Here is a 26396-nt window from a genome sequence, read left to right on the forward strand (position 1 = left end):
CTCTTAAACTTCACCTTATCCGCATTTTGTGTGGGAGGTACCCAAAGTAGTGAACCGATATAGTCCATATTCAAACCTGATACATGACTGGATGAAATAATACGATGTGCAAAGTTTGCACCAATCAGAAACTCCCTGCGAGAATTATCTTGCGGATTTGCCATTTCGCTTGGTGCCGTCGGGGTTTGTTGGAGCTTTTAGGCCAGTATCTCAGGAAGTACGGACTTGCGCAAGAAAACAAATGTACCGTCGTAAAGGGATCTGCAAGGAAAACTTACTGAAAAAAATTCAAAACGATCCAAGAGGAGCTCTTAAACTTCAATTTATCCGAATTTTGTGTGGGAGGTACCCAAAGGAGTGGACCGATACAATCCATATTCCTACATACATGACTAGATGAAATAATACGACGTGCAAAGTCTGCACCAATCAAAACTCCCTGCGAGAATTATCTTGCGGATTTGCCATTTTGGTTGGTGCCGTTCGGGTTTCTTGGAGCTTTTAGGCCAATATCTCAGGAAGTACGGACTTGCTTAAGTAAACAAATGTACCGTCGTAAAGGAAGCCGCAAGGTCAACTCACTTAAAAACAAGTAAAAAAGTATCAGTCGGCTTTGCCGACAGAGATATACCCTCAGCCTGTGCAAATTGAAACAATTTTTTCACAAAAAAAAATTATGTATTTAGGGTGTTTCAAAATTGGTCGTATGAATCGACAAAAATGTTGATTAAAATTAGAGTTCAAAAATATTGCGGAAAAGGTACTTAAAGGAATGGGCTGACATAGGCCATGGGGGTGCCATAGGGGGTTTTTACACCCTTCGTGCTGTTTTCTCAAAAAGTATGGACTTGCCCCTGAAACAACTTTTACCATCGTAATTGAGGTAGCGAATGTAAGTTGCTTCAACAAAAATCAAAGTGATTCAATAGCAGGTCTTAAAGTGAACTTATCCAAAATTTTGTGTGGGAGGTACGGGATTACGGGATGGAGTGGACAAATATAGTCCATATTCGAACCTGATCTATATCTGGTAGATATTATGAGAATGTGTAAAGTATGGACCAAATGGGTCACTCCCATCAAGAGTTATCGTGCGCACAATTTTTCTGAATATTTTTGAACATTTGTGGGGTAGGTACCTGAAGGAGTGGACCGATATGGCTTATCTACGAACTTAAACTAAGTTTGGAAACAATATTACGAAGGCCAAATTTTGGCCGGAATCGGCATATCCGTTCGAGAATTATCTTGCGCTTCCACACATAAACATGGTGTCATAGGGTTTGTTTTTCAAATTTCAGGCTATTTTTTCAGTAAGTATGGACTTGCCTCTGAGAAAACTTGTACCTTCGCATAGGGGACAGTGAATACAAGATGTTACAACAAAAACCAAGGCGATTCGAGAGCAGGTCCTAAACTGAACTTTTCCGAAATTTTGTGTGGGAGGTACTCGAAAGAGTTTACCGATTTAGTCCATATTGGAACCTCACCTAAGTCTGGTAGAAATTTCATAATGTGCAAAGTATGGACCAAATTGGTTACTCCCTTCAAGAATTATCGTACGCACAAATTTTCCGAACTTTTTCGAACTTTTGTGGGGGAGGTACCGGAAGGAGTGGACCGATATAATCCATCTTTGCACTTGAATTAAGTTTGGAAAAAAATATTACGAAAGCCAAATGTTGGATCGAATCGGCAGATCCGTTCGAGAGTTATCTTGCGCTCCAACCACTACACACGGTGTCATAGGGTTTTTTGTAACTTTCATGCTATTTTCTCAGGAAGTATGGACTTGCCCCTAATGAAACTTACAGCGTCGTATAGAGGACAGCGAATACAACTTGCGTAAACAAAAATCAAAGCGATTCGACCCAAGGTCCTAAACTGAACTTTTCCGGAATTTTGTGTGGGAGGTACCCTAAGGAATGGACCGATTGAGTCCATATTGGAACCTCATCTAAGTTTGGTAGAAATTACACGATGTGTAAAGTATGGACCAAATCGGTTATTCCCTACAAGAAGTATCGTGCGCACAAATTTTGCGACAATTTTTGAACATTTGTGGGGGAGGTACGTGAATGAGTGAACCTATATGGCCCATCTTCGAACTTAAATCGAATCTGGACAAAATATTTCGATACCCAAAATTTGAACCGAATCGATTGATCCGTTCGAGAGTTATCGTGCGCACCAGCCAGACAGACAGACAGACAGACAGACGGACGGACATTGCTAGATCTACTCAAAATTGTCTGAAACGGATATCGTACAAACATACTTGGGGTCTAAAACCATTATTTCGATGAGGCACATTTTTGGTCGTATCAAAGTGTAAATACCCTCTTTAGCCTAAAGGCTGAGGGTATAAAAATTAAAACGATCCGAGAGGAGCTCTGTAACTTCACTTTATGCAAATTTTGTGTGGGAAGTACCCGAAGGAGTGGACCGATATAGTCCATATTCGTACCCGATCTATATCTGGAAGAAATAATACGATGTGCAATGTTTGGACCAAATCGATTGCTCCCTTTGAGTATTATCGTTCACACCATTTTACAGAAAAATTTTGAATTTTTGTGGGGGAGGTACCCGAATGGGTGGACCGATATGGCCCATCTTCGAACTTAAACTAAGTTTGGAAAACTGTTTACGATACCCAAAATTTGGTTCGAAACGGTTGATCCGTTCGAGAGTTATCGTGCGCACCAGCCAGACAGACGGACAGACAGACGAGCAGACATGCCTAAATCGCCTCCAATTTGTTTGAATCGAATGTCGTCCAAGCATACTTGGGGTGTAAAACCGTTATTTTTGGTCGTATCAAAATGTATATGGGAATTTCTGAGTAAAATCGGGCACTTTTTCAAAATGAGGTTTTTGATTTTCTTTATTTTTTGCTGTGGTGATGCTTCTCATCAACAAAACATTTCAGTATATTTTCAGATTTTTTTGGACTAACGGTACCAGAGATATTGCGCATTGAAAATGTCGAATTCTGTAAAAACTATAATAGTGGTCCAATTTGAAAAAATCTTTTTTGTATGTTTTGTTGTTTTATCAGATATTTAATAAAAAATATAAAAAAATTACACAGTGGGCTTGGATGCAATTTTCGCGATTTAATATTTAAAATAGAGTTGTGTAATTCCGGAACGAACTAGTTCCAAGGAACTATTGGAACTATATCCGGCTCTTGCAATTTTATAGTTCCTTTAGTTCATATAGTTCAATTGTATAATTCATTTTTTTAATTTAATTCCACACTCACTTCGATCTTTCACGTTCGATTTGCTCATCATTCAGATGCGGTCACATTGTTCAATAAACGTAAATCGCATCCTCGTCACATCGCTGTAATTTATTTATTTTTATGTCAATTCATCCACCAAAAGATGAAAAAAAGAAAGAGAAAGATTCGTTAAACTACTTCACTCTCGAAACTATTTGGAACGAAGGAAATAAAAAGAACGACGAAGGAGAAAGATTCATTGAACTATATCGCTCTCGGAACTATTTGCAACGAAGGAAACAGAAAGAACGATGAAAGAGAAATATTCATTGAACTATTTCGCTCTCGGAACTATTTGGAACTATGGAACTATATTAAGGAACTAGTTCCTTTTGCGAAAAGGAACTAGAAAAATCGATCCGCTCCAGGAACTAGATTGTCCAACTCTAATTTAAAATAATTTTTTAACAATGATTGACCCCTTCGATTTTCTTGAATTTTTTTTTGTATTAAACTACGATCAATTACAAAAATTTTAAGTCCTATTTGGTAGTGGGACTCAAATGATTACTATTTTTTCTTAATTTTTTAAAATTTGTCAAGACAATTTTTCCTTTATACCAGTGTGAAACATTTATTACTTTAACAAATAAATACAAAATTACATTTTTTAAACATTTGTTTTGTTGTTTTATTTCGGAACGGTGCGAGTTTCGGGTTGATTTCGAAAGACAACACTCAGGACTAAAATAAAAAATTATCATTCTTGCGCTACTTTTTTAAATCTATATATATAAAAGAGCTTAGTGATAAGTGAGTGAGTGAGTGACTGACAGATCATCGCCCAGACGAAACGGCTGAAGCTAGAAGCTTGAAATTTTGAGTGTGGGTTTTTGTTGGTTGTAGGCGTGAGATAAGGCTGGGTTTTTGGAAATTCGAACTTGAAGGGTACGAAAAGTACTAAAAGGTACCAAATATGGTACCCTTAGTATTAGGCAAACGGGAAGAGCTAGAATTCTGAAAATTGGAATGAGGGTCACTGATTGAGAGTTAGAAAGATGTACCAAAGGGTTTTTGGAAATTCGACCTCTAAGTGTACTAAAAGTTACCAAATTTAGTACCAATTGTATATTTTGAACGGATATAGCTAGAATCGTGGAATTTTGTATGGAAATAAAGGTTGGGAAGTGGTGTATATAAAAGGATATGGTTTGGGAAATTCGTACTCATGTGTACGAAAAGTACTAAATGGTACTCAATTTAGTACAATTTTGATTTGTGTGAACGGATTGAGGTGGAAACTTGAAATTTGGAATTAAGATTTATGTTGAAATGTAGGCTTAAGATATGAGGGTGGTTTTCGAAGTTCGTACTTATGTGTACGAAACTCACTAAATGGTACCAATTTTGGTACAATTTCAATGTATGGATGGATGTAGAGCTGGAAACCTGAAATTTGGAATTAAAATGTTGAAGTGTAAGATTGAGTTATGGAGTAAAGTATGGAGTAAAGTAAAGTAAAGTGCCATAAATTTTGTAATGGGCTAAAGAATATAAGTGCAATTCTGATTAATTATTTATTTGTCAGGTTCACTGTTAGATGTGGTCGTACAATATTGAAGAGTGAACCGACAAATGAAATTTGTTATGAAAATCAGCCTTTTCTACTCAATAGTGTACTATTGGTTTTATGTTAACGAGACGGTTTCCACATGTTGATATCACAAATTCCGAAATTAGAGCAACTTCGGTTAAAAAAGTGGATAAAATTTTAATTTTTTATAATATATAATTAATTGTTCCACAAACATCCCAGAAGGACAAGAAAGGCTTCTCTCATATCAATGAGTGCACTAAGATTCATATTAGCTCAGCTATATGGGACCTACAGTTTATCGCCGAGTCCGAACGGCGTGTCTTAAGACACCACTTGTAGAGAAGTTTTACATGGCTGAAATACTCAGGAAATGTTGCCAACATTACTGAGGGATATTGTATGTCGAACCGCAGGCCTTCTGGATGCAATTAAAATAGGTATTAAGAGTACATCAAAATTTTCAGTGTTCAACATTTTCATATCATACATATATTGATTATTTGTATATTTTTCCTTTTCCGCATACGAAGTAGCGGGCATTTTGCTAGTACTCTATATACTTTTAAAAAATAGGGAAAATATGGATACATTTTATATTAATTTTAAATATGTTTCTAAACTTATTTTTCTATAATTATATTTTTAAATGGTTTTATTTAGCTCACCCTGTTTGTTTTATTATTTATTCTTGGGTCAAATTTAGTAATTCAAATTTCAGCCTCTTCCTGTCAACCGATTAATCTGAAATTTTGTATACACTTTGGATTTTGGTGACAATACAATTATGTTTATTCATTATCATTATAAATTCAAGATGGCCGCCGCTACAAAATGGCGTATAACGTAGGTTTTATCAATCCCATCAATATGGGTCTCAAATGAAAGGGCTCAACAAGCAGAATACAATATACTATAAAAAATTGAAATCCAAGGTGGCGGCCGCTACAAAATGGCGGATAACGTAGGTTTTATCAATCCCATCAATATGGGTATCAAATGAAAGGGCTCAACAAGCAGAATACAATATACTATAAAAAATTGAAATCCAAGATGGCGGCCGCTGCAAAATGGCGGATAACGTAGGTTTTATCAATCCCATCAATATGGGTATCAAATGAAAGGGCTCAACAAGCAGAATACAATATACTATAAAAAATTGAAATCCAAGATGGCGGCCGCTACAAAATGGCGGATAACGAAGGTTTTATCAATCCCATCAATATGGGTATCAAATGAAAGGGCTCAACAAGCAGAATACAATATACTATAAAAAATTTAAATCCAAGATGGCGGCCGCTACAAAATGGCGGATAACGAAGGTTTTATCAATCACATCAATATGGGTATCAAATGAAAGGGCTCAACAAGCAGAATACAATATACTATAAAAAATTGAAATCCAAGATGGCGGCCGCTACAAAATGGCGGATAACGTAGGTTTTATCAATCCCATCAATATGGATATCAAATGAAAGTGCTCAACCAGTTGAATACAATGTACTATTTAAAATTAAAAATCCAAGATGGCGGCCTCTACAAAATGGCGGATAACTTAGGTTTTATCAATCCCATCAACATGGGTATCAAATGAAAGGTCTCTACAAGTAGAATACAATTTACTATGCAAAATTGAAATCTAAGATGGCCGCCGCTACCAAATGGCCGTTTAAATGTCCATTAAATACAAACACAAATAAAACAGAAACTGCAACACAACGTAAACGAAGGCTTCAAAAAGCGAAAGAAAAGTATAAAGCAAAACGAGCTAAAGAAAGTGAAGGTGATAGAAATAGTCGATTACAGAAACGACGGGAACAATTAGCGTCAAAAACGCCTGAGCAATATGAGGCCAGGTTAAAAAAGCAACGTCAGCGATATACACAAATGACGGCGTCAGAAACGCCTGAAGAATATGAAGCCAGGTTAACAAAGCAACGTGAGCGATACACACAGATGATAGCGTCAGAAACGCCTGAAAAATATGAAGCCAGGTTAACAAAACAACGGGAGCGATACACACAGATGTGTGTTGCCTTTAATACTACCATGGGCTTTTACAATACATAAAATGCAGGCCAGCACTGTGGATCACGCAGTCGTATACTTAGGTGCGAAACTGTTTGAAGAAGGTCAAGCCTACGTGGTTCTTAGTAGAGTAAGATCTTTGCAGGGACTACGTATAGAGGAGTTGGACTGCAATAAACTAACGGGCAAGAAACCTTGCAATAATGAAGCACTAAATGAATTAAACACAATGCGAAATAAAAACTAGAAAATAAAAATAGGTGAAAAAATTTTTTAAGTTAAACGGTTTTATGTCAAACATACATTGCAATGTTTAAGATAAATGTACTAAAAACCAAAAAATAATAAAATAGATACAGTCGTGGGAATTATAAACATATGCATAGACTAGACTAAAATAAAACCGTGGGGCACGTCAATTGATTAAAATGTTTGTTTTGTAATGTTAGACTATAATTAGGCAGTTGTTCAACCGACAACGATGGACGTGTGATAAGTAGGGCTAGAATGTGGAAACAAGCTAGCAAGCTCGAGTTTTAGTGTTTCATAGTGGTGAGCGAGTAGTACTTTGTCGATTAAAGACAAACTATGAAACGATTCCTCGCCAGCCAGCAGTGTGAATGTCCAACGATAGTTGAAACATCTCTTTTATTTACATGGAGTGTATAACTATTGGAATTTTCATGAGCAAGAAAATAGTAAGTAATTTCCTCACCGTCTGCGGGCCAACTGCCTAACGACGAATTAAACGATTCTTCTATCGCACATTAAGTCGATAATTTGTAGACAATTGGCGTGCCCCACGGTTTTATTTTAGTCTAGTCTATGCATATGTTTATAATTCCCACGACTGTATCTATTTTATTATTTTTTGGTTTTTAGTACATTTATCTTAAACATTGGAATGTATGTTTGACATAAAACCGTTTAACTTAAAAAATTTTTTTACCTATTTTTATTCTAAAATTCTGATAACTACCTAAAATTGAAGATTCCATTCTATAATGGTCAATTTGTGTGCGTAAAAAAGATATAACACTTTAAAAACAAGAAAATTTAATTTTTTATGATACTTTTGATATTTAAAAAAAAAATTCTTCAACTTTAACACCGTGCAACTGTAAAAGTAAACAACAAATGATCTTCACATTTTGGCCAGAGGCGTAGAATTTTGTACCCAACAACCGTGTAACGCCAGTTGTACAAAAAACTTTATTCAATTTTTGAATTAATCTCCGTTTTTTGAGATTTCTTCCCTCTGTGCGACGTCAAAAAAATTAGTTACTACCAGCAAATTGACAAATTTAGGTTGTTTGCCTAAAATTGTTCAGCTATAAATACAAAATATCTTTTCCAATATTGATGTTATATTAATCGTATATACTGTCTAAAGCCTATATACATATATACCGTTAAATTTCTTACTGGTTATACTTGGGGATTTCAGAACGTCAACTATCTATCGTTGGCAAAATATTCCCCAAGATAGTTTTAGCATCATGGTAAATATTGTTGAAAAGTTTATGCCATTAATAATTTGTTGCCATAGCTAGGTGTATTCATTAATTTGTCATTTCCCCTCATACCAATTGCGGATATTATTCGAATGTTCGACACAACTTTCGAAAACGATATCACATTCGAAGAATTGGCAATTGTTTTTCGGGTGTACACAAGCACGTTGTTCTTTTGTTCGTCAAAAGTTTAAAAACGATATCGTTTTCGAACATTTGGCGAATGTTTTTTCTTCACAAGAAAAATTGTTTCGAGAAACATTTTTTACTTTGAAAATTTTTTTGTTTCAAAAAAAAAATTTACGTTGTTTGTAAAAAATTCCCATTTGCTTTTTTCAAATAATTTCGATATAAATGCTACGTATAATATAGACAATAAGTGTTGATAAAGACAACATATGGGTAGGTTGCCAAACACAAGACAACAATGTTTATCAACAGTTAAATATCGCGTCGCAAACATAAAGAAATAAAAACGGAAAAGGTACATAACAGAAACATCAAGAAACTCCACAAAAAATGTTTTTCGCCACTATCGTAAAACTATCGTCAATCATTCGCTAATAATATTATTAACGATATTCGAAATCGAAGGATTTCCTGCCACAAACTGAGCGACGAGTGAATCGTTTTTAATTCATTCTCGTGTGTCGTTCTCGAACAAAATATCCGCAAAACTCTCGAGAAACATTCGAAAACGATATCGTTTTCGATAGCAATGGTATGGGGGGTTATTATTTCTATAGAAGTTGTTATTTTGTTTTTATGAACAATCTATGAAATTTCTTTATAACTTTGTTAGGATAATAACAAACATGTGTCGCTACTACAATGCGAAACAAGTTATTACTAGCAGCAATTAAATAACAAAAAAAAAACTCCTGTCTCTCTTTGTTAATAAACTATTTGTTTGTTTTCATTTTTCTTCATTTTTGGTTGCTACAATTTCCCAGCCTCACAACACCTGCATACTTAACCTTTGTAAGGAATTAATTCCTTTATTGAAAGTTAAAGTTCGTGGCATTGTTGTTTTTCAAATCTACGCACACGTGTTTCGTACTGTATCAGTTATGAACAACGTGCAAAAGAAGACTAAGTGGGTAATATGTATATTTTTGCGATGTAATCCGCTTCCACGTGTAACAGGAAATTTACGGTGACATTTATGTTTATGTCATCCCTGAAGGAAATCGTTGGTCATTGAAAAAAACCATTTGGGTCATGTTTTAATTTGAATGCATTATTTTGTTTTGATATTAATTTCATTCCTATTAAATAAATATTAATAATAAATAAATAATTTTTGTAATCACGCTACAGGTCTTAATTTTGATCGGATCGTCACGAAATTTTGGCGGTTAAAGGGGGCCCCGGAGGGGAAGGAGCGTATTGGTTGGATGCGTTTCAACAATGATGACATTCTGAGCTTTAAAATGCGTCACTGGTGTACCTTCGCCAGAGCCGATTTTATTGATGCTACATAATGATCGTCCAAGGGAAAGTTGAGAGCTGTCGAAGATTTACAACATTTCCTTTGACAATTTTTATGTAGCATCAATAAAATCGAAGCACAGTGGTTCATGAATCGATTTTCCTGGCCAAAACCCTAATTTCCCTCCTGTACCCAATTTCAAGTGGAGTGGGTTTTCGACCACGGATACGGCAAATGCCTAAATTAGGCCGGTATAGGTCCATGTTTTTATATGGCCCCCATCGAACGGATACCGAAAATCGGGAGGAATTGTGAAGGTTGTGGCCTCAATATACCATCGAAATGGCTGAAATTTCGTATTTATTTTTAGTTGTTGTTATAAAACTATCAACCTGAAATTTTTCGGTACAGGTCCAGATCTTCATATAGCCTTCATAGCACGTTACCTCCCGATTTTCTGTATTTTCAAGGTTTTAGCCTCAATATCCCACTGAAATGACTGAGATTTGGTATTTAGTCCTCGCATCCTTCATATACATAGCTCCCATAGAACGCTACCTCCCGATTTTCGGTATTTTGTAGGTTTTAGTCCCAATACCCAGTCGGAATGGCTAAAGTTTGGTATTTGGTCTTCGTTAAGAGAATAAACCTTTCCACTTGAAATTTGTCGGTATAAGTCCATGTCTTCAGATAGCCTCATAGAACGGTACCTCCCGATTTTCGATATTTTAAGGTTGTGGTCCCAATACTTACTTACGTAGCTGGCCCATTACAGAACATTTGTTCCATAGACCGAACTAAGAAAAAATCTCCAATTCTCTCTGTTTAATGCTTTGCTTTCTGGAATACCGCGCCTTGTCATCTCTTCATTTGTTTTTGAAGTGCTTACTTAAGCCAATATAGCATCTGTTGGCCAATACAATTCTTCTTTTTATTTCACAACTGATGTCATTTATTGTGTTTAAGGCGGTGTCGAGGTATACGAAGTCTTTTACTACCTCAAAATATAGGAACCAACTTCAACGGTTGGCCCGATCTCAACGGACGCATTGCGCGTCGACACCATCAACTTGGTCTTCTCGCCGTTTACCGCCAGACCCACTTTAGCAGATTCTCCTTCGACCTTCATAAAGGTATCGGTTACTTATTTTACTGCTATTTCCATATCCTTAGCACACTATCTGTATTAGTTACTAGATTACTTTGCAATCAGTTTGATGTTTCACTCTTTGGTGGAATTTTCGGACTTCATTCTGCCTCCTGTACATCTCGATTTGTTCACACACCCGCTTTTCCATCTCTCTCTTTTTCCTGCGGAAAAGGCGTTTCTCCTCTCTCCTTTTCTCCCGATAGCACTCTCGTGCGCTACGCGTTGCTATTGATTGTAACGTAGCCCTATATGCCGTTTTTTTTTTAATATATTCAACAATTTGAAATAATTATACTACTAGAAACACATTTGGAAATTGAAAAATCAGAAAGAGCAAGAACGTACTTCATTGGATTTGATCTGTTCTTTAAACCTGCTGTTCGCAATCATAGATTTGGTAGAGCTATTGGAGGTATGGTAATAGGAATAAGCAAAACTTTGATAAATCGTGGTGTTTCCTACAAAGTTACAGATTCAGAAGATAATTTTTATGTTCAATTGTATAGCAAAGAAAGTGTCTATTGCTTAATACCCCAATACCTGAGACCGGCTCTCTTTCACACTGAAGAAATGTCAAATCCCATAATCATCGGCGACTTTAATGTCAGAATAGGAGAACTGAATCAACATATCGACACAATATACAGAGAAATGTTTTACTCAGGTTATGATATCAGAAAATCCAGAGATAAAACTGTCAATCAAAAAGGAATTCAATTCACACAACTGTGCGAAGACTTTAATATGCTTATTTTGAATGGTATTACTAAAGAAGATCAAGATGGAAATTTTACATATTTGTCAACATTAGGCGAGTCAGTAAATGATATTTGCGCAACGTCTAAGGAAGTTCTAGGAAGAATAGAAGAGTTCAAAGTGGAAGATAAGGTGTGGTCAGACCATTTACCAATCTCGTTAAAAATACTCTTTACAGCAGAAGTTGAAAGTAGTAATTGCATGTCACTACTACCAAAGCTAATATGGAAAGACAATGAAAAGTTAATCTACCAGCGGAAGAGAGATGAAAACCTACGTAATTGCAGCAACACAAATCACTTCAGCCTTACTGACATATGCGAAATTGTACATAAATCTACTTCAAAAAGATCTACATGGAAAAGCACATTTGAGCCAAAGAAAAAATGGTATAATACCAACTGCAATAATGCAAGGATAAACTGTTTCAAACTGCTAAAAATCTACAGGAAAACCAATAATATGGAAGATAAAGCGCGGTACATAAATGCCCAAAAACAGTATAAAGTCGTATGTAACAACAGTAAATCGACGTATTATAACACAATCGCAAATAAGCTTAGTTGTTTAAGAAATTCTAAGGAATGGTGGAAATTAGCACGAGAAATACGTAACCAGAATAACCTCGTAGGCTCGAATATTACGGCGGAAGATTTTAGATGCTACTATGAAGGTCTACTAAACACAAGTGAAGAAGGTACTCTTATGTATTATGCACCTTCATTTAAAGAAGATGTTGACTTGGATATATCGTTTGATATGCAGGAATTACAAAAAATGTTGTCAAATGTTAAAAATAACAAAGCGCCTGGAGGGGACAGAATACCATATGAATTCTTCATAAATGGTACGGTTGAATTCCACAACCAACTTTTAAAAGTGTACAACAATATGTTTACAAAGGGAGATATTGATCCTCTGTTTTCTAAAACCATTATTTTTCCTATACACAAGAAAGGAGATCTTAACCAACCCTCAAACTATAGAGGTATTTCTTTCATGAATTGTGCAGCTAAAATATTCATGGGTCTAATAAATGAGAGACTATATAATTGGGTTGAAAAACACGAAGTATTAACAGAATTTCAAGCTGGTTTCCGGAGAAATTACTCAACTGCAGATAATATCTACAACCTAGCCTCGATCGTAACATTAAAATTGAATGAAAAGAAGAAGGTGTACTCGTTTTTCGTTGATTTTAGAGCGGCGTTTGATAATATCTCAAGACAGGCTCTTATCTATAAACTTTACCATATAGGTGTGTCAAATAAATTGGTCACACTGATTGAAAATATCTACAAAAATACCCACTCTGCAGTTTGGAATGGAAGAGAGCTTTCAGAGTACTTCGATACGACTAAAGGGGTAAAACAAGGTTGTCTTCTATCGCCATTGTTATTTAGCCTTTATATAAATGACCTACATGACTACATTGAAGGTGGATTGTTTGTGGACAACATTAATATCAGAATACTCCTATATGCAGATGACATTGTTCTCCTAGCAGACGATATCCATGATATATAAACTGGAAATGTATTGCAAGTTATGGAGCTTAGAGGTTAATATAACTAAATCCGAAATCATGGTTTTTAGAAATGGAGGAAGAACGAGTAAAAACGAAAAGTGGACGTATAAAGGAAGTGAAATAAAAATCTCAAATGAGTTTAAATATTTAGGAGTTACATTCACCCCTAAGATGAAGTTTAATAAACACGTGCAAAACAGATGCAATGAAGCTAAAAACGCAATAAATGCAACTTGGGCCCAGTTTATAGGAAGAACAGATATAACAATGAATGCCAAATGGAAACTATTTCTAACTGTCTGCAGATCCATACAAACTTATGCCGCCCAAGTTTGCGGTTTCTCTTACTTCGAAGAAATAAATTCATTGCTGAGATTCTTTTTAAAGCGAATTTTACATTTACCAAGTTTTACGCCAAATTATGTATTGATGCTGGAAACAGATGTGGAAGATACACATTTATATACGTTGGAACTTCATCTTAATTATTTAGGCAAAACAATGTTCAAATACTCGCATAATCGACTCCCAAAACAGTTAACAGAGATTTCACTTCGCAAAAGTACATTTTGGGCGAAAGAGTTAAAAGAACTTTCTCAAAAATATAATTTACCTTGGTCTCACTTTACATTGTCTCAAGAGAACTGGAATATTTTCTGCACAAATCTAATAAACCAGATCAAAACCCGATTACGTGATGAAAGACTAAGTCGAAAACAAAATACCCAAAGTCTCCGTATATATAAATTTTTGAACCCAAATAGAGCCCACCTTTATTTAAATGATAAATACACACACGAACAGATAGTTTGGATTTTCAAAGCTCGTAGTGGAATGATCGAACTTGGATACAACACATTTGATCCGGATGCGACATCAAAAGAATGCAAGCTATGTAATTTACACGCAATGGAAACAATGCAACATTTCTTAGGTATCTGCCCCGTTTTGCGAGAATTCAGAATTATATCATTTCAAAAACCTATATTATCTGAGGCGGAGGTAATTAAGATAGTGGATGGTGAAAATGCTGGAGACTGGGAAAAGTTAACCAATTACATTCAATGCAGCTATAAATATCGCCAACTTTTATTAAATGAATTTAGTTACTAATTTTACTATTTTTTCACATTAAGCGACAGACGTTCTCTTTAACATTGTCGCAAATATATTTACTTCCTTAATTGATGCTACAAATATTTTATAATTGAATTGTAAATTTTGAAAGAAAATATTAAATCAATAAAGAAGAAGTAATACTACTACTAAAAAAAAAAAAAAAAAAAAAAAAAAGGGAATTCATATATGAGGTCTCTGGTATCCAAGTATGGATTTTGCGGCTGTTTGCATGGAGTGGGCAATGCTTTGCCATTGCGCTGATATGTTATCGGGTGAGGAGTGCTTTAATTAAGGAATTGGGCTAGTTGAGTGGAATATGATGTTTCTATCTGTTGTGTTCCCAGCCTATCGATGTCCAACTTCCGCGTTGTGTCTGTTCGTGCTTTATTTGCAACGTTTAGACGGGTACGTACCTTTGCTGCAACAAGGTAGTGGTCCGAATCAATGTTTGCGCCTCGGAACGATCGTACATCCAACACGCTGGATGAATGACTTGTTCTTTGATCTGGAGACAGTCAGGTGCCCTTATGAATATCGAGATGATTAAATCTGGTACTGCTAACTACCATGTTTGTTGCAGCTGCAAAGTCTATCAGCCTCATACCATTGTCAGATGTTTCACTGTGGAGACTGAATTTCCCGACTGTTGGGCCAAAGATATTCTCCTTTCCAATTTTGGCATTAAAATCGCCTAGAATGATTTTAATGTCATGGGCAGGGCAACGGTCATATGTTTCTTCTAAGCGCTCGTAAAATATATCTTTGTGGCCTCAATATCCTACCGAAATGCCTGAAATGTGGCATTTAGTCTACGCTAGAACGGAAAATCGAAATGGCGGAAATTTTGTGTTTAGTCTTCGTTGCTGGTATTAAAATTTCCACCAGAAATTTGTGGGTTTTGGTCTTCATATACATAGCTCCCACAGAACCGCACTCACGGTGGGTAGAAAACCTCCACACTGAAATTTTTTAGTCAAAAGTGATTACCATCAGTTAAAGTATTATTCTCCTCCAAGGAATTAGACTTAACCTAGATGAAGAGCTTAGCAGTCGCTAATTGTTCATATTTACTACAATACAATTAGTGGTGGAGGGTATATAAAATGTTCTGCCGGGCTGAAATTAACGGCGTTTTTTACTTGTTTTAATTAAATTTTAAATGTAATTGTTTTATCCGTAGTGAATGAAAATGTGCTTGGTGCATGGTGTTATCGTACATTGTTTCGAACAAATAATGCTGCTATCGTGATATATGTATGTATGTTAGTAAATGACGCAACTGCCTAAAACCTGAATCACTTTCTGGTGTAAATGTACCCTAAGCTCATTTTCATAAAATGTCCCTGTAATTTAATTTTCATTAAATTCTTTATAACAATATCGGCAGATTTGAAGAGGTGAAAGTTTTCAAGTGAATATTATTCCACAGATAGCATATATATTTTTTTTGAAACGTAAAATTCTAATGCTTGTATATTGTGTAAAGTACAACTGAGATGCTTGTTAATAATTTTTATGGCTTTTGACACATGTCGTAGCTTAATACGATTAGGGAAAAAAATGAGCTTTTCACACTCCTACATTCGTACATAAAGTATTCACTTCAACACGACTTTAATGCTCTTTCTTTCATAAGCACATTCTTTTCGTTTGAAAAATTCATTAAATTGCTTTTAAGTACTAGAAGCGTGTTGAAATTAATTAGGGAAATTTTGCATACTTTGGTACGCTTTGTATTGTCGTTTTCATTTTTCTTTGCGGAACAACGAATGCAAAAAAAGTTCAGCAAACTTTGAACTGCGGAACAAAGCAAGGATATTTCATGTCCTGTCGTCAATTGAATATTGTAAATGTGTCACTCTTTAACAGCTTTATTTGGATTCAAATGTAAAACATACGCCATGTGTTGTTGATAACAAAAGTAGCTTTACTAAGAAATGTTGATTTTGAGTTTGCGTGTAGGATTTGACACATACCAGTCGAGATCGTATTCGGTTGAATTCATTCAACTGATTTCATAATTAATAATAATGATTTTAAGATTTACACCAGCGCTTATTATTATGGTTCTATCTTGATTTAATTGTATGAAAACAACATTTGATATCAAATAAATTATGATGAAGCAACTTAAACCACCTCAGTCTTGTTACAGCAATTTTTTCAATAGAAGTTTTGCTGAAAAACAAAAACATTTTTAAGATTAATTTTTTTTAATTTTTTTAATCGAGCTTTATGATCTATTATGCAAGTGAAAAAGGAAAGCCGACGATTCGAACCCACACACCCACCACTATGTGACATGCATGTTACGTCTTCGGTAAAGACTCTTCAGACATATCGGATGTGGAGCGGCTTCGATGTCCTCGAACTATTCTTCTTTCAAATGCATTTTTGTTTTGTATTTTACAACAACAATGAGGATTTTCCCATTTAGTTGTGCTTTCATGACAAACGCTTAGCGCTACCTTTGAAAGTTATGAGTTTGGCTCTGAACGCTAACACGCCGTGACAACACTTTTTCCTGTGTTTTTCAAGGACGTGGGTTCAAACCCCAGCATTTTTGTTAGAGTATTTTACTACACAATCTTTCATATTTAGTCCATTCTCAATCTCAATTGCTGCTGTTAGCCACTTGAGAGATTTGTCAATCATTTGCGTGTTAGCCATTCAGTTCGTCGGCCGTTGAATACTGATGTCCGTTGTACAATGGAAAATTGAGTGTGTATGTGTATGCGTAAAAGACGATTTTCACTGTAGTTTGTTTTTTGCGTTATTTGTTGAACACAACAAATATTGTAAAGATATGTATGTTCTTGGCAGTGGCTAAAATGTGGGTGATGACTGAGCGACTAACTGGTGAATGAACTTTTCATATATTCTGCAGTCCAAAAAGAAAACGCAGGAAAAACAAGAGGAGAAAAGCTAAACAAATGATTGAAGGAGAAACACCTGTTGCACAGTTTTGCTTGTTGGCAAACAACAAGAAATATTTCGATTGTGTGAGGAGCGGGTGTTTGGTTCTTTGATGCCATTGTCGAGATGATAATTTTCCTAATATTATTGTTATTTTATTGTGAATGAAATCTTCTTTTTTCTTTGATATATTGGTCAGTTTCTAGTGCTACTTGTCAAATTGGAATTTATGAGATTATTAAACTTTTTCTTCACACTATCACAACAGAGTATTGATATTAGTATGACATACAATACATATTTGGTAGGAAAGTCAATAACACATAATGCCGACTACTTTATTCTTATACCCTACACAACAATATTGAAAAGGGTTTATGTTTGTTTTGCCCAAAATTCATGGTATATCCATTTTCAAATGTAACACGTAAAAACGGCGTTAAGATTGGCCGGGCCGAACTTTTTATCCCCCCACCACTGTATTGTATTGAAGTAAATAAGAACAATTAGTTTCCTTTCGTTTGCGAAAGTACTAAGCTCTTTCTCTACGCTTAAGGGCTTATTCCTTGAAAGAGCAGAATATCTAAACTTATGATAATCACTTTATATCGATAATTTTCTGCGAGGAGGTTTTCTAACCATTGACATTTCAAAACACCAATTTACATCCAATGCAGAAGGAAAATGTATAAGAATTTTTTTAAAGATATCACATGATATGGACCAATATTTAAAATTTTCCGAATTGAGCTTTTGTGTCCTCTGCAATCTCGGTTCGAAAATTTGACAAAAAATTCTTCAAAATATGTAAAATTTTGATGTTTTTCTACTGTTCTAATGTCTATACCCATAGCGAAGACTAAATAGCAAAGTTCATCCATTTCGCTAAAAGTTTCAAAATACCGAAAATTGGGCGGAACCGTTCTATGGGGCATGTGAGGGCATGGACCTATAAAAACAAATTTCATGGCCCCAACGAAGACAATGTACCAAATTTCACCCATTTCTGTGGGATATTGAGGCCCTTACCTTTAAATGGAAGAACCACACTACACAGAAACCACAGATATGTAAATATTTAACCTATCACATTTATATGTCATCGACTATAAAAGCCGACGCTAATATCGTACAATCATCTCATACATTACGATCTCTATGGCGTCTGGAGGAAAGATATATCGTCGGTGTCATGCTTAAGTGTTCTATACGTCATTTTTGACATTTTGAGATAAAGGTACGTTACATATCCGCTATGCGACACAGAAAAATAAAGCCTGGCGTATGGAACAAAACAACTTTGAACATTTTAGTTCCATATCCATACCGTTTGGCGTATGGAACAAAAATAGGCAAAAACGAATTGTTCCGCACCAAAAATTAAGGCGTTCGAAACAATAAATTACCCAATTTTTTCAAGTTGCGAATAATGTGGCGTATGGTTTAAAAACTGAAAAATAATAGTTTTTAAATCTAAATATTTTTAAATATTGTACGGTGCTCTTGAATCAAATTTAAATGGAAGGTGCTTACACCTGGGAAGTTTTTGCGGATTCTGAAACTACAATGTTCATAGATGAGAAAAATCAAAAAACAAAAAAAAATCGCCGGAGCGCTTTTTAAAAAAATCGCGATTCAAGTTGACATTTTTAGGGGTTGTTTAGGTTTTCACGATTTTGCTTAGAAACCGCAAGTCCTATCAAAATGAGACTCAAGAAAATGTTGTAGCCATGAAAATTCTCTACAAGATTGACCTTTACGGTATTTTCGTAGGTTTTACCATTTTTGAGATATTGAAGTTCAAATTGGGACAATGCACTGACTGTATCGCCCCCTTATAAAACAATGTTATGAAGGGTGCGCCTTAACTAACTTTTAATGAAAACCGCTTACACAGGGAAAGTTTTTGTGAATTCTGAAACAGCAATGTTCATAGATGAGAAAAATCCAAAAACAAGAAAAAATCGCTGTAGGGATTTTCAAATAAATCGCGATCAAAATTCACATTTTTAGGTGTTTTTTAGGTCCAATCTGTAGCTGTGAAAATTCTCTACAGGAGTGACGTTTATGATTTTTTCTCAGGCTGTACCATTTTTGAGATAAAGAAGCTCAGTTTACATTTTTAGGGTTTTTTGTTAGGGTTTCGCGATTTTGCTTGAATACGGCAAGTCTTATCGGCATGGGGCCTGAGAAAATCTTATAGCTGTGAAAATTCTCTTCAGGACTGGCTTATGTAACTTTTCCTAGGTTGTACCATTTTTATACCCTATACCACAATGTGGAAAAGGGTATTATAAGATTGTTTTGGTAAAAATTCATGTAACACCGCGAAATATTCGTCGGAGACCCCCAATGTCATATACCAATCTTCATATCTCGACGAGATAAAGCGATTTTGAGATGTGTGTCCGTCCGTCAGTCCGTCCGTCCGTCCGTCCGTCTGTCCATTATAAATTGTAAACACGCTCCAGGCCGCAATTATGGACCGATCGTCACGAAATTTTGTATGGAGGTCGGGTTCAGATCAGAATAGATCCCTATTATTATTGGTGATGATCGTGAAGTATTTAGCGGGTGAAATGGACCAAAAATATAATATTTATCCAATTTTCTAGCGGCTCTGTAGGTCTCAATAATAGTCCAATCAACGTAATTTTAAATAAGGTAAGAGTATATCACAAAGGAGAAGCTTGCAATATGAGATGGCGATCGGATAATATTTAGAGGGTTAAATGGACCAAAACTTTTGTGTGAAAATTGTGAAAATTTTTAATATACAGCTTATATCTTAATTCCTGGAAGTGACATTCCGGACAAGTGAGATATACTTGAATGTGGAACGCTTGACCTTTCAATTGATGCCAATTATGTTGGTGTGCACGATCAGATAACAGAGTTACAGCCTAATATATTCCGTTATTAGTTTGTAGTGTAATAATAAACCCGCTAGAAGTCGCAATTATACATCAATAGTCACGAAATTTTGCACCGGTTAAGAGTATAGAGTATAGAGATCTGATATTCGTTAGCGGGTGAAATGGACCATTACTCTTGTATGAAAAATATAAAAATTTTATTTTTGGTCGATATTTTAATTTCTTGAGGACTACTGACCTTTCCTCTGATGTAAATTGCAATAAAGTGTTTGCTAGATAACGAGCCTACTGCCTAATATATAATGGGTTCTGTGTAGAGAACCACATTTTTATCCCATGCTACATATTGTCTCTCCAAAAGTTTATGTAACACCACGAAATATTTGTCCTAGACCCCTTATTTGGTATGCCAAAATTCATATCTCGACGAGATAAAGCGATTTAGCGATGTGTGTCCGTCCATTAAAAATTGTAAACAAGCTTTTAAGGCCGCAATTATGGACCGATTGTAACAAATTTTTTAAGGAGATTGGGTTCGGGCCAGAATAGAAATGATTAGTTTTTGGTGATGATCGTGATATGTTCACGGGATGAAATGGACCAAAAACAAAATTTTAACCAATTTTGTAGCGGATCTGTAGGTCAAAATAATAACCCGCAAAATTTAAACAAAGTTTGAGTTTATGATAAAGAAGAAGCGTACAAACCAACGTGAAGATCAGATAATACTTAGCGGGTTAATGGACTGAAACTTTTGTGTGAAATTGGTAAAAATTTCAATAACGTAGAGGTTAAACAACGGAATTAGTAGTATGTACTACATAAGTGGGTTTCATTACATTTTGGTTTGTGTGAAATAAATTTTCCTTTCCTGCTCCAAAAATGTCTTTGTCATGCTAGATAACTTTTTGGTTTTGGTCATAAGTATTATACATTACATCTCTGATATTTGATAATTAAATTTTCACAATCATTGAAAAGAAGTTCCGTGGAGAGCGATTGTCCAGGGATAGTGGTATAGGGTATCCCATGGTCGGTTCCGTCCGACTATAGACTTTTCTTACTTGTTTTTAGATATTTAAGTTTAAGTTGGGAAATTGTAGTCATGACATTGTTTTATAAGGAGACGATACAGAATTGAATTGCATTTGAATTGTCCCAATTTCAACTTCTATATCTCAAAAGTTGTAAAACCTACGAAAATATCATTAAGGTCAATCTTGTAGATAATTTTGATAGCTACAACATTTTCTTTATTCCCATTTTGATAGGACTTGCGGTTTCCAAGCAAAATCACAAAAACCTAAAGAACCCCTAAAAATGTTAACTTGAATCGCGATTTATTTAAAAAGCGCTCCGGCGATTTTTTTTGTTTTTTGATTTTTCTCATCTATGAACATTGTAGTTTCAGAATCCGCAAAAACTTCCCAGGTGTAAGCACTTTCCATTTAAATTTGATTCAAGAGCACCGTGTGTTATATGAAATGTATTTTCATACCACTGTTTTATTTAATCCACTGAATTTCCGGTTCTCAATAGCACTTCACGTAAGGGAGGTGGAACACAATTGACAAAAAGGTGGTTTGGTGAAATGTGACATAACGTGTACCATGTGAAGCAAACTGCCAAAAACACGAAAAAAAGAACCCATGGAAGAAATCAGCAACTTTTTGCAATTGTAAAAATTGGCCATAACTTCTAGACTATAACAGATATCTGACTAAAATCAACTTCTGTAGGCCAATTCTGTAACTTTAATCGATTCAAAAGTTGTTAAATTTTTTTTTGTTTTTGTAACAACTACAAAACAAACAAATGAAATTGTTGTAAAATAAACAATGAGTAAAGTTGTTAAAAAGTTACTGAATAGGGGGGCTGATATATTCTTTGAGTTTACTTAATTAGAATTGTGCTTTTAAAGTACTGAATTTTTGCACCACTTTTAGACTGTATAGACTCAAACATTAACTTGAGTTTTTCTCGAATCATGCAAATGGCGTATGGAACACTTAAGCATGACACCGACGATATATTCTCTCTGAAATGTAGATAGATGTTCTATAGTTGCTGAGATATCACCCCGCTTTGGAAAACTTTTTGTTTGATTTCTTATTTCCGAAATTACATAAACGACTGGCGTCTACACATAAAGTTGACGTTTCCGTAAAGAGTCGCCATGACTGATCAATCGCACGACCTATTCCGGTTCAGTATACCGCTAATATGTATGTGCCAACTTTCCACCTAAAATTTGTGGGTATTGGTCCATGTTTTCATATAGTCCCCATTTAACGGTATCTCCTGATTTTCTGTATTACCTCCCGATTTTCGGTAAAATTACTGAAATTTGGTTTTTAGTCTTCGTTGGGGGTATAAAACTTTCCACCTGAAATTTGTCGGTATAGGTTTACGTCTTCACATAGCCCCCATAGAACGGTACCTCCTGATTTTCTGTATTTTGAAGGATTTTGTCTCAATATCCCACCGAAACCCCTGCAACTTGGTGGTTAGTTTTCGTTGGGGGTATAAAACTTTCCACCTGAAATTTGTCGGTATAGGTCCACGTCTTCATATAGCCCCCATAGAACGGTACCTCCTGATTTTCTGTATTTTGTCTCAATATCTCACCGAAACCACAGAGACTTGTGGGTTAGTCTTCATTGGGGGGGCGAAATTTTCCGCCTGAAAGTTGTCGGTGTTGGTCCACATCTTCATATAGCCCCCACAGAACAGTACATCCCGATTTTCGTTAAAATTACTGAAATTTGGTATTTTGTCTTCGTTGGAGATGTAAAACTTTCCAACGGAAATTTGTCGGTATAGGTCTTAATATAGCCCCCATAGAGCGGTAGCTTTTGAATTTCTGAATTTTGAAGGTTTTAGCCTCAATATCCCACCGAAATGGCTGAGATTTCATATTTAGTCTTCATTAGAGGTATACAACTTTCCACCTGAAATTTGTAGGTATAGATCCACATCTTCATATAGTCCCATAAAACGCTACCTCCCGATTTTCGGTATTTTGAAGGTAGTGTCCTCAATATCTAGTCTTCCTTAGGGGTATACAACTTTCAACCTGAAATTTGTAGGTATACGTCTACGTCTTCATATAGCCCCCATATAACGGGGGCGGGGTTGTGTTATAAACTTAATGCCCAATACCTTAACGCCCATGTTTTTAACGTTCTTATGGGCAAACGTGCGGCATATGTTAGCCCATTACCTTTAACGGGTGTTAAAAGCAGCTCCGCTGTTGACAAAACTGAGGGGGCAGTAAGAAGGACAATAGGTCCTGGGTTTTGTTAATACCAGTCAGGGCCGTTGCTTGGCATCTTTCGTCGCCTACGTCAATTTGGTGTTACCTTCGATATTATCTACGAAGTATATATTCGCATTCAAATTGAAAACAACAACAAATACATGTATTTTGTTTTTGTATTTTTGAACGCACACGCAACACGCAGAGCTTTAGGTTTCGCCCTAAGGTAATAGACATAATTTAAAAATTACGAATTTAAAAATTACGAAGAATTTAATAAAAACCTTTATTCAAATGTGACGTCTTTCCCAAATATGCCAGCGCGTAAACTACACCTTTTCTATAAAAAGTGCTGTTAAAATGTTTGCGGTGTCAAATGTGTGTTTTTTCTTTGTTTTTTTTTTTTATTTACCCATTCCAAGATTTTATCATTCTTACGGGGAACGCGCAGCATATGTTAGTTCACTACCATTTAATGGGTCATATTATTTCAAACTTCTGTTAAATGGATCTTTTTAAAAGCTCATATCGATTATTAAACAAATACCAAACTATGATAATAAAGGTCAACCTTTGAAAGAAATTTCGCCCACAAATTATTTTAATAGTGCGCTACTTCTTTAAAGATTCCTCCCCATTTCTTCTTCTAAAAACAATAACCGCTCTTTGATGAACAATAAGAAAACAATTAACATTTGTATTTATGATTCCCTCTTTTGTTTGTTTAAATAATAAGTAATGAAAACAAACAAATCGTTTATGTCAGGGGTATGTAACACTAATCCCATTTTCTTGATTTTTTAAACAATGCACATTCACGTTATATTGCTAATTGTTGACCATATTTATAGATGGTTAAAATGCATGTATTACCTCCCGGCGTCGCAAGCCGCTTTTTGGCGCTGACCTTGTTTTGGTGTATTTGCAAAACGTTTTTTTTTTGTTCTTTTATTTGCCGTGCCTAATAAATTTCACACCAAAAATTGGTGTGTTGTCTGTTGCTTTTCAAATAAACGAACGTTTATCCGCACTGTTGCTTTTTTTGGTGTGAATGACTTGAATCTCTTTTCATAACACAAGTTCCGCTGCAAAAATAATAAGCAATGTGTTCCTTCTTTATTGCATCGTTTTGGTCGTTTGGTTGTTAATTGTATTACTTATTAAGAGACAATTTTTGTTTTGTTAACAATGTTGTTTTTATTATTTTAAATGTGAGAGAAGGATCGGAAATGTCTTGTTACGGCGATAGCAAGATGATTTTCATCAAATTACTGTATAAAACTTACTTAGATGCTGGACATAAAAGGTATGCAGATGACCTACATAACGCTAAAAAGTAGAAGCATTTTGACACCAGGATTGTTTGGATTCTTTATAGAGAATTTGCTGGAAAAGAACGATATAACCGTTTTCCAGGAAGTGTGATGGGACGAGAGGGACGTTACATCAATCCCTGTCACGCACTATATTATTATAAGTACCATGAAATAAGGCATGAGCTTTCTGTGGTTTTGCAATTAGCTGGAAAGAACGGCAGGAATTCTTACAAGTCAAATTCTTCACTTAAGCTAAATTTTGAACATTTGTGAAGGAGATACCCGAAGGTGTTGTCCAATGTTGGAACTTGATATACGTTTGAGAGAAATATAACGATATGCTAAGTTTTGGCCAATGTCAATCACTCTTTCGATTGTTGCGACCACTACATTTGATCATTATTTCTGCAAGCATGGACTCATATTATTTCACTGTAAACAGGGCCACAAGGAGTACCTTCGGTAAAAATGTCAAAAGGATCCTCGAACAGTCCTTAAACTTTACTTAAGCGATGATTTTTAATTAAGTTTTGAAAAACATTTCGGCCGAGACATGTCTTTAAACTGTATTTGTGCGAAACATTTTTTGAAAATTTTTGTGGAAGTTAACCTAAGGAATGGCTTGATATAGAATATATACCTGATCTATGTCTGGAAGAAATATTTTGAGAAAAATAATGTTGATCAACACAGTTGATTCGTTCGAAAGTTATTGTGCGCAAAATGTTTGAACTTTTGTGAGGGAGGTATAGGAAAGAGTGGACCAATATGCCCCATTTTCGAAACTGATAGATCGTTGGACAAAATAATACCTTTTACGTTTAAATTAAAAATGGTGGCAAAATTAAACGACAAGCGTTTTATTTGAGAGATTCCATCATGAGAAAGAATATACTTATTGAGGCTGAGCGACAAATTATTTTCTAGTTTTAAGTGCATTATAAATAAAACACTGAAACCTAATTGTTTAAATTATTTTTTATTTGTGTTCAATATTTCCTTCACTAAACAAAAAATTAAAAAAAATATTTTTTCTGCAAGGAGGATACTTTCAAAAAAAGTGATATAACTTAAACAAGTAAAAACGGGAGTGGTATTAAAGTAAAATGGAACAATTAGTTTCCTTTCGTTTATGAAAAAGACTTAATACCAAATTTCAGCAATTTCGGTAAAACAGTATCGCTAACTTTCAAAGTACGGAAATTTGGGAGGTACCGTTCTATGGGGGCTATATCAAAACGTCGATCTATACCGACAAATTTCTGGCGTAAAGTTTTTAGACTCAAAGAAGACTAAATACCAGATTTACGATATTTCAGTAGGGTAATGTGGTTAAACCCTAAAAAATACCGTAAATCACGAGGTACGCTTCTATGGGGGATATAGGAAGACGTGGACCTATACTGATAATTCTTTTCTGGAACATTTTATAATCCCATGAAAGAGTAAATAACAAATTTCAGTAATTTCGGTGGGATATTAATGTCACATTCTTCACAATTATGAAAATCGGGAGGTACCGTTCCATGGGGGCTATATAGAAACGTGGACCTATACCGACGAAATTCAGTCGGAAAGGGTTTTACTTCCAATGTAGAGTAAATGCCGAATCTCAGCCATTTCTGTTTGTTGTTGTGGCCACAACCCTCAAATTTCATATGGAAAGTTTTATAACTCAA

This window comes from Musca autumnalis, unplaced genomic scaffold, assembly GCF_047663935.1.
Source record: "Musca autumnalis isolate F117 unplaced genomic scaffold, ASM4766393v1 scaffold_1, whole genome shotgun sequence".
Taxonomy (NCBI): Eukaryota; Metazoa; Arthropoda; class Insecta; order Diptera; family Muscidae; genus Musca; species Musca autumnalis.